This window comes from Myotis brandtii, unplaced genomic scaffold, assembly GCF_000412655.1.
Source record: "Myotis brandtii unplaced genomic scaffold, ASM41265v1 scaffold577, whole genome shotgun sequence".
Taxonomy (NCBI): domain Eukaryota; kingdom Metazoa; phylum Chordata; class Mammalia; order Chiroptera; family Vespertilionidae; genus Myotis; species Myotis brandtii.
The window spans coordinates 1,549,501-1,559,494 of record NW_005370161.1 but is presented as its reverse complement, the minus strand read 5'-3'; positions in this window follow the sequence as shown (position 1 = coordinate 1,559,494).

Here is a 9,994-nt window from a genome sequence, read left to right as displayed (position 1 = left end):
GACCCACCGCCTCAGGGCCGAGGGGCGGGGCGTGGGGTCCTCCCGGGCTCGCTGAGGGGCCACCCATCACTGTGCTCAGTCACGTAGATGTCCCTACGCGGGAGTGGTGGGGGTGGACGGGAACTCTGCCGCCCTGGAAGCTCTTCTGTGAGGCTGAAACTGTTTCAAAGTAAAAAGTTTTTTAAAAAAAATCTTTTGCGCTGGCCGGTAGCTCTGTTGTTTGGAGCATCGTCCCACACACCAAAAGATTTCGGGTTCGATTCCTGGTCAGGGCACATACCAAGGCTTGGGGTTCGATCCCAGGTTGAGGGCACATACTGGAGGCAACCAATCAATGTCTCTCTCTCTCTCTCTCTCTTTCTCTCCCCTCCCCCTCCCCCTTACTCTCTCTCTAAAGTCAATAAAAACAAGCACACACATATCCTTGGGTGAGGATTTAAAAACTCAAACAGCCCATGTTTAGGGAAACGGTCTCTTCTGAGTTAACTTGTTCCTGCTCAATGGGGACAGTGACTCTGAAGTGAAGCCCTGGCTCATCGGAGGACTGAGGCCGTTTCAGATTCCGCATTTGAAAGGGCTGTGAGCCATGACTCGGCCAATTGGACCTGAGGACATGTCCTGCTCCCTGGCGTTTCGTAACAATGAGGTGATTCTTCTTCAGCACTGAAGTCCCTGCCACCGGGAGTAACTTTTTTCTCTGATGTCAGGAATGTCCTTCAAGGAGCATAATGCCTCGGTGGGTTCACACGTCACCATCAATGCTTTCCAGGGGTCCTCAAACTTTTTAAACGGGGCCAGTTCACTGTCCCCCAGACCGTTGGAGGGCCGGACTATAGTTTAAAAAAACACACTATGAACAAATTCCTATGCACACTGCACATATCTTATTTTGAAGTAAAAAAAAACGGGAAACAATATTTGTATTTGCATGTGGCCCGCGGGCCGTAGTTTGAGGACCCCTACTTTAAACCAATGGGGTCTTTGTATTTTGGCAAAATGCTTCTCGATTCCCTGTTTCTCAAAGACGCACCATCTCTCCAAATCCAACTCTCCTGGGCCCGGCCACACCCAGGCGGTCTGAGGGGCCACTGGCCATCTGATGGTGTCAGTGCCCGCAGCGCAGGGAGCCTCGCTGGCCGGCCGGGGTCTCAAGGACACAGGGGCCGGCTGCAGCCTCGAGGGCTCTTGGGCTCAGTGCAAGATGTGGACATGATGTGGGGCGGTCTGTGGAGAGAGTCAGGGAAGGTGCTAACAAGGAGTAACCTGCTGTGAGCCCACAGGCTCTCGGAAACAGTATCTCACACCATGTTTAACCACATCGTCCTTAGAGAAAGCTAGCGAGCCCGGCGTTATTACTTGCATTTCACAGATGGAGACACCGAGGCCCGAGGCCCTCTCCCTGGCCTGGAACCCCTCAGAGGGGTTATACGCGTCATACACGTATGGACACATAACACGTTTAAATGAGACCAAAACGTGGTCCACACGCCTCAGTTTAAAACCGTGGTCGGCAAACTGCGGCTCGCGAGCCCCACGCGGCTCTTTGGCCCTTGAGTGTGGCTCTTCCTAAGCCTTAGGAGTACCCTAATTAAGTTAATAACAATGTACCTACCTATATAGTTTAAGTTTAAAAAATTTGGCTCTCAAAAGAAATTTCAATCGTTGTACTGTTGATATTTGGCTCCGTTGACTAATGAGTTTGCCGACCACTGGTTTAAAACATAACTATGTCCGGTGTAAGCACATTTATGGACGACACCTTGGACATGGATCCCGTGGCCACTTTGTTCTGAGTTTAGGAAAAGTTCCCGGGGCTGATGTGCAGACAGAAGCATGGGGTGTGGTCCCCTCTGGACCATGTGGCGGCGCCCAGCCCTTTCCCTGCATTTTGCCCAAATATCTTGGGATTAGAGGTCGAGTTGATAGCGGGAGATGGTTGTCTCTGCAAGTGGGATTTGGAACAACACAGCCCTCTGAAGAGCAGAGTCTTATCTTCAGAAGGGCCAGGGCGGGTCCTGTGTCCGATAGAATGTAAAAGATCAACACAGAGGCCCGACCGGCAGCCCAGGATGTGTCTGGAATTTGTCTTTGATTTTTTTTAAAATAACCCACAAGTAGGTGTTAACGTCTGATTTTTAAAAGAAACTCCGGTATTTATTTCTTAATGTTGTATTTGTACAAAAGCCACCCGAGAATGTCAAGGACCATAAGGATATCAGATTTAAAAAGCAGTGCAATTCCCATGCATATCATTAGAGAGTTTACCTTTACACTTTGCCCTGAACGTTCATGTCATGGACTGAAAGTCTGTGTCCCTCCCCCACACATTCCTACGTTGAATCCTAACCCCCAAGGCGATGGCGTTGGCGGGGGCGGGGGGGGGGAGGGGTGCTTGGAGAGGCGACTCCAGAATGAGATCAGTGCCCGAAGCAGAGACCACTGAGCTCCCTGCCCCTTCCCCACAGAGAACTCGTTGAGAGGGTCCTCACCCACCGTGCCAACACCCTGCTCTTGGACTGCTGGTCTCCTGAGGCATAAGCAATAAATTTCTGTTCTTTATAAACCACCCGTGTGTGGTATTTTGTTGTAACAGCCCAAACAGAGTGAGATAATTCAGGTGAAGCCATGTTACAGATCTTTATACTATTATAATATCATCTGCACTCCTATACATTTGTATTAATAAACTAAATACAAGAGAACAGTTGTGCGTGTTACAAGTCACTTACAAGTGTTTAATGTGTAGGATCAGTTAATGAAACAACCAAACAGAAAATTACTAAAATGCCAGTCTTTTTATATCACACACACACTTCAAAAGTTGATAAAGACTCCAAATTTGACATCTAAATTGATCATATCATGATTAGGAAAAACACATAGAGTTTAGCAAAAACGGGGGCTGTGGTTCGGCTCTCTTTAAAATATTTTAAAATTAGTGACTTCGGTTTTCGGAGCACTTTTAGGTTTACGGAAAAGCTGAGTGGCAAGTGCAAAGTTCCCAGGTGCCCCTGCCCCACGCATTCGCTTCCACTCACTGACATCGGTGCATTTGTGGGCTACATTGTTGCCACTGAAAGCCATAGCGACACTTTATTTTTTAATTATTTTTTATTTATTGTTAGAGAGAGAGAGAGAGAGAGAGAAACATCAGCTGCCTCCAGCACACCCCCTACTGGGGATCAGGCCCCACACCCCGCTATGTGCCCTGGCCAGGAATCGAACCGGCAACCTCTTGGTGCATGGGACGACGCTCAACCAACTGAGCCACACCGGCCAGGGCTCAATACATTATTATAAACTAAAACCCGCGGTTTACAGTAGGGTTCACTCCGTGTCAAACATTCTGTGGGTTTTGACAAATGGGCAATGACACGTGTCCACCAATTCGGCTCCTTCTTAGGTTAAAAATAAACGGGGCCTCCCCGAGGTGAACGTGTGGCGGCCATCACTTTTCTCATATTGTTCCTTCTGGAAATATTGGCCTTGGAAGGAAACGTTTTAATCACGAGCCACTGTTCTGCGTTTCGGCGAAGACCCAGGAGCCTGTTATCTTATCTATTTCTCGGCGTGCTGCCAACTTCCAGACGCGTAGCTCGGAAGCTGGGCTTCTTTCTTCTGCGTGTAAGCTTACACTCAGCACAGAATCTTTGATTCAAAGTACAGCTCAGTTTCGTGGGAATGTTTTCGTTTTACTCGTTGGGATTCGTATGGAAGCTGGTGAAACTTATAATCTCTTCCTTTGTAAATATTCAGCCACTCCTTTACCCATTTGTTCTCTCAGTTATCCGTGTTTCTGTCAGGAGTCCATCAGTCTCTCAAACGGAGGTTTCAAGGTCATCTCTTCCTCCTAGAAATCACCCGCTGTGTTGAAACAAACCGAAGTCGAGATGTGGTTTCTGAGGCCCCAGGACAAAGGAGGGGGAGGAGGAGGGAAGGGAAGGGAGAGACCCACAATCGGAGTTGCCTTCATGGCAGGGACTGTGTGCTCAGTTGTCCCTGGAAATTTAATTTTAGCTCTTCAAAGCTGACATTTTGTACGGTTGTGAATACCAAAATTATAAAATGTGCAAACTCATGTAAGTGCAAATTCCCACATCGTAATTGACAATATTTCCCCCGACAGTCACACGCTCTGTGACACACTGTGCACCGTATTCACACAGAAATTCCCTCAGCCCTCCGCTCCCAGTGCACCTGAGGCTGACACGGAAAACATCGCCGTCACAGGAAGGATTCTTTCCTCTTAACCTGGAGCAGCCCTGTGCCCGAGGGCAGATGCTTCTGCTGTCCGCGGACTCCCGCGAATGACACCTGGCTGCCCCTCACCCAGCATTGCCCCAGAGCACAGCCACTAGATCAGTGGTTCTCAAGCTTGGCTGCACATTAGAATCACCTGGGAATCTTTTTAAAATCCTGATTTCTGGGCCTCATCCTCCGGAAATTCTGTTTCTTTGTTACTAATGTTGTGGCCCCACCCCATAACAAAGAAACAGAATTTCCGGAGGATGAGGCCCAGAAATCAGGATTTTAAAAAGACTCCCAGGTGATTCTAATGTGCAGCCAAGGTTGAGAACCACTGCACTAGATGCTAAGGTTTGCCCGGGGACCCTTAACCTGCCAGCAGCACAGGTTTGGTCACATTCACCCCACCTCTTTTTTTTCTTTTTCTTCTTTTAATCTTTACTCAAGGACATTTTTCCCATTGATTTTTAGAGAGCGTGGAAAGGAGAGGGAGAGACAGAGAGAAACACCGATGTGAGAGAGACACATGGATTGGTTGCCTCCTGCATGCCCCGGACCAGGGAGAGGAGCCTGCAACTGAAGTATGTGCCCTTGACCAGAATCCAACCTGGGACCCTTCAGCCTGCAGGCCAACGCTCTGTCCACTGAGCCAAACCAGCTAGGCCAGTGGTCGGCAAACTGCGGCCCCTTGGGTGTGGCTCTTCCACAAAATACCACGTGCGGGTGTGCACGTACAGTGCGATTGAAACTTCGTGGCCACACTCAAGGGGCCAAAGAGCCGCATGTGGCTCCCGAGCTGCAGTGTGCCGACCACTGAGCTAGGGCCACCCCACCTCTCAACCTGCCCCAGGGACTTGGCACATTTAATATTTGGGGAGGGAAGGAGAGGCATTTGAAGATGCCGGTGCAGGCGGGGTCCTTGGGAGCTTATACTGGGATCCCCCAAAACTCCCAGTGCTGTTGACATCCGACTGGTTCTCAGCTCACACCTAAAATCAGAGTGCACACCCCAGCGAGCCGCCTGGAGCACACGCACACGTGTGCACACACAGCGGCACCCGCTTCGAGCCGGCTGTACCACATTCACGCGGTGCATCGGCAAACAGCCTCTCCCTCTTCCCGCTTTAAGCACAGTTTGTTTTTTATCACCAGCAGATGTGTGTTTTATTCAACTTTCTATTTATGCCTTCTTGGAGGTTTCTAACAGCAAGCACAGCAGGAATTTAGTTGTGTACACAGGAAATCCAAAAGAATCCGCAGATAAACAGATTTTACGCTTTAAGTAGGTGAACTGTGTGGCTCATAAAGTATATCCCAATAAAGCTATAACTTTAAAAAAGTGAACTTAGCAGGGACACTGGAGACACAATAATATACAAAAGTCAATTGTATTTACCTAGACCTGCAACAAATAATTAGACAATAAGAATTTAAAAATGACAGCATTTGCGGTCGCCTCAAAAGTCTCAGCTGCCCAGTAAGTAATAAATTTAACAGGATTCTGACCACTACACAGTGTTTATTAAGGTGGATTAAGGAAGACCTAATTAAATGCAGGGAGATGACATATCATGGATTAAAAGACAAACATTATAAAGACATAAAAACGTAGCTGTCGATTTAAGGCAATCCCAGCAAGTGTATGTGTGTGTGTGGTGGTGGGGGGGGCGTGTGTGTGCATGTGTGTGTGTGCGCGTGTGCGCGTGCGCACATGCCGTGGGGAAATTGCCCAGCTGATTGTAAAGTTCATGTAGGATGCATAAAGGATCAGGAAAAGCTGAGACAATCTTCCACTGTGGGACAAGGGCAGGCAGCCCAGGTGGGGCCAAGGGACAAAACTGGCAGGAGCACGCATCTCAGGGCAGCTCTGCTCCCGGGCCTTTCAAACTTAGAGAAAAGCCCAGCATGGCTGGTGCAGGGGCTGAGCATCGACCTATGAACCAGGAGGTCACGGTTCAATTCCCAGTCCAGGCACATGCCCGGGTTGTGGGTTCGAGCCCCAGTGTGGGGCGTGTAGGAGGCAGCCAATCAATGATTCTCTCTCATCATTGATGTTTCTATTTCTCCCTCTCCCTTCCTCTCCGAAATCAATCAAAATATATTTTAAAAAAAAAAAAAAAAAAAAACTTCGAGGAAAGCTTTGCTGCTGAAAAAAAAAAAAGAAACTCAGCAAACTTCCTTGGGTGAAGGTTAAAGACCTCTAGCCTGAGGCTGGGTGTGCATTCAGCTGGGCTCAGGGCCAGCTCCCCGCCTCCCGGCCCACAGCACGGCTGGAGGGACAGGGCTGGAGACACAAAGGGGATCCCTATTCTCTTCCCTGGACCAGGGGCCTAAGTGGGAGGCCTTGTGTGTGGCCTTGACAAGCCAGTGACCCCCCCACCCCGCCCCACAGGTGCCTGGGGTCACCCTGCTCCCGAGGTTTCCGGAGAAAGAAGGGTTCAGATGAGTGGGTGTGGCCCACCCTTCCTGTGGGGGAGGAGGGCTCATTGACCCCTCCCAGGAGGACTTCCTTCCTCCCACACAGGTGACCTGGGGCGAAGCCTGGAAAGTCTGACCAGCTCCAATGCCGACCTCTTTCCATCCATTGGGAGGCCCATGCCTGGTCCTGCTCACAGCATCTGGGACCTATTTCCTGCTGGTCCCAGACTGCACACCCTGGGCCGGGGCCAGCTGGCTGGTCTGGAAGCCCCTCGCCATCAGCCCACACAGAAACCCCCAAGGCCAGGTACTGCTTTCTCCCCAAAGTGGCCACCACCGTGCTGGGGCCACGAACACTGGGGAGCCAAAGCAGAAGGGGCTGTTGTAGGGGAGATGCCAGAAAATAAACATCAGAACCTCGCGCTCACATGGGGCCTCGTGGGAGAAGAGGCCGGCCCCTGAGACTGGACAGCCATCCAGGCCCTGCACGAAGGTCCCGCTGTCCTGCTCTCTGTCCCCCCGGGGCTCCTCCTGCCACTCAGCTCCTCTCCCCAGCCTCTGGCTCTCGGCTCCACAGCTCTGTCCTAATGCCGGGTGGACCTCCACCTCACCACAGGCAGCATCGCAGCATCGTCAGAGCCTCTGCGTCACCACCAGGCTCCTGCCGTGGGGCATCCCTGCAGACCTGTAGGTGGGTGACTCACAGCCAGGGTGCCCCAAGGGAAAGCCGCCCCCAGGAGGGGTGAGTGAGGGCAACACCTGGGTGGGGGAGGCCACTTGCCTGGCCCCCTGAGTTCTCCCAGTTGGTGCTGTTTCTTCACCTTGTAACCTTTATACGTAGAGTTGGGCAGTTTACACACACAAGCACATGCACATGTACCTGACTTTTTTTGAAAAACACAAGTTACCAAAACTAACAAAAATTAATATGAAATATGAATAGCTCTATGTCTAGTTTGAAAAATTGAATTCACCATCAAAACTCTTTCTAGAAATAAAATGCCTGGATGGTTTTACTACTGAGTTGTATCAAAGACGTAGGAAAGAAACATTACCAATCTGACACAAACTCATTCAGAAGACAAAGAGGTAACAATCCCCAACTCATTCTGTGAGGCTGGCGTAACTCTGATACAACAACTGACCAATGACAGTGCAACTAAAGGAATTTAGACAGTAGTACTACATGAGCATGGACAGGAAACACCTAACAAAGTGTTAACTAATCAAATTCAACAATATATAAAAAGGGTAAGTTATATCATGTGACCAAGCACTGCTTAGCTCCAAAATGAAAGATCCTATATAATAAAACCCTAATATGCAAATGGACCGAACAGTGGAAAGACCGGTTGCTATGATGCCCACTGACCACCAGGGGCAGATGCTCAATGCAGGAGCTGTCCCCTGGTGGTAAGGAGCCCAGCAGGCAGGCGGTAAGGAGAGAGGGGTCCCGGACTGTGAAAGCCCCAGACTGTGAGAGGGCCTAAGCAGACAGGTGGACATCCCCCGAGGGGTCCTGGACTGCCAGAGGGCGCAGGCCAGACTGAGGGATCCCCCCCACCCCGTGCACAATTTTCATGCACCAGGCCACTAGTTTATTTAATATTTGATCAATCAGTACAATTCACCATATTAGCAGAATAAAGGAATAAAACGTACAATCACTTCAATAAATGCAGAAAAGTCATTCAACAAAAATTCAGCACCCATTTATGATACAGACTAAGAATAAAATGAGAATTCATCTTCTGACATGGGCCATCCACAAACCGTCTACAGCTAAAATCACATTTCATGATGAAATAAGGTGCGTTTGTTTACCCCCTATGTTTGGGAACGAGGTAGGCCGTCTGCTCGATCCGCATCTGTTCAACACAGTGCTAGGGACTGTGGTCAATGCAATAAGGCAAGACTAGGAAACCAGAGGCATACAAAGTGCAGCGTGCCTGGTGCTAAGAGGCACCTCTCACCAGACCTGCCCTCTTTTCTCAGCTCTGGGTTGGGGATGCTGAGATTGCAAACATTTCTACTTTGCAGCTCCCTCTCACGCTCTGCACGTTTACACTCTCTGGTGGGTGCTAGAGGAGACTGTTGCAGTCCAAAGGGACAGAAGGACCAGGGGATTAAAGGGGTTGTGGTGATTACATTTAGTGTGTATTCCTGGAGAGCACCCTCGACAGGAGGGAACATTAGCTCTTTCTGTGGCTTACACCTACCTTGGCCTTCAATTTTGTCAACAACTGAATGTGAACGGTCAGGTAGATGATTGCATTATATCACTTGACAGTTGTACAAGGATTTGTAGAAGAATGTCTGTGCCCCTAGGACAGTGATGGCGAACCTATGACACGCGTGTCAGAGGTGACACGCGAACTCATTTTTTTGGTTGATTTTTCTTTGTTAAATGGCATTTAAATATATAAAATAAATATCAAAAATATAAGTCTTTGTTTTACTATGGTTGCAAATATAAAAAAATTTCTATATGTGACACGGCACCAGAGTTAAGTTAGGGTTTTTCAAAATGCTGACACGCCGAGCTCAGAAGGTTCGCCATCACTGCCCTAGGAGATGCACCCTGAAGCATTTAGGGGTAAAGGGACAGGATGCCTGCCCCCTACTTTCCACTAATTCTAAAAACACTTCAGAGACAGGGAGAGGAAGAGAGATGAAGGAAATGGCCCAAAATGTAGAAAATCAGTAAGTCAGAGTAAAGGCGATCCAGAAAGTTCCCTCTCTACTCTTGTAACTTTTCATTCATTTACTTTGTTTGAAATTATCGCCAAATAAAACACTATACAAATGTAAGAACAGTTAAGTCAGGAATAAAACAGCTGTTTGTTTCAAAGGGGAACGGCCATATGTTCGTAACCACAACAAGGAGGCTCTGACTCCAAGTTCGTGAAGCTGTTTTGCCGTCAAACGTGCCGATGCTGCACATTTCAAAGCCGACCTTCGCCCCCCGCAGTTGCATTTTTTCCAGTCAGATGTTCTCACGGGACAAGAATGTTTAGTTTTCACTTTGCTCCCACTGTTAGTGAGGCTTCCCGGCGAGCATGCGTGCACACCCACCACCCGTGTCTGCCCACGGAGTTAAGATCCCTCACTGGCTGCAGGCACAGGCTGGGCTTGGCACGGGGCACGGGCTTATCATGGGGGGATGGATGAGCTCTGGAGCCTCTTGGCACCTCTGGGCTGCTGGGTGGAGAGGCCTGGCTTATCTCCTCTCAGACACAGAAGGAGTGGTCCAGCTCACCTGGTGCTGTGGTTCTCAAGCTTTGCCATCTGGTGTGCACACGGCAGCACTGGTGTAAATGACGGTCAAGGT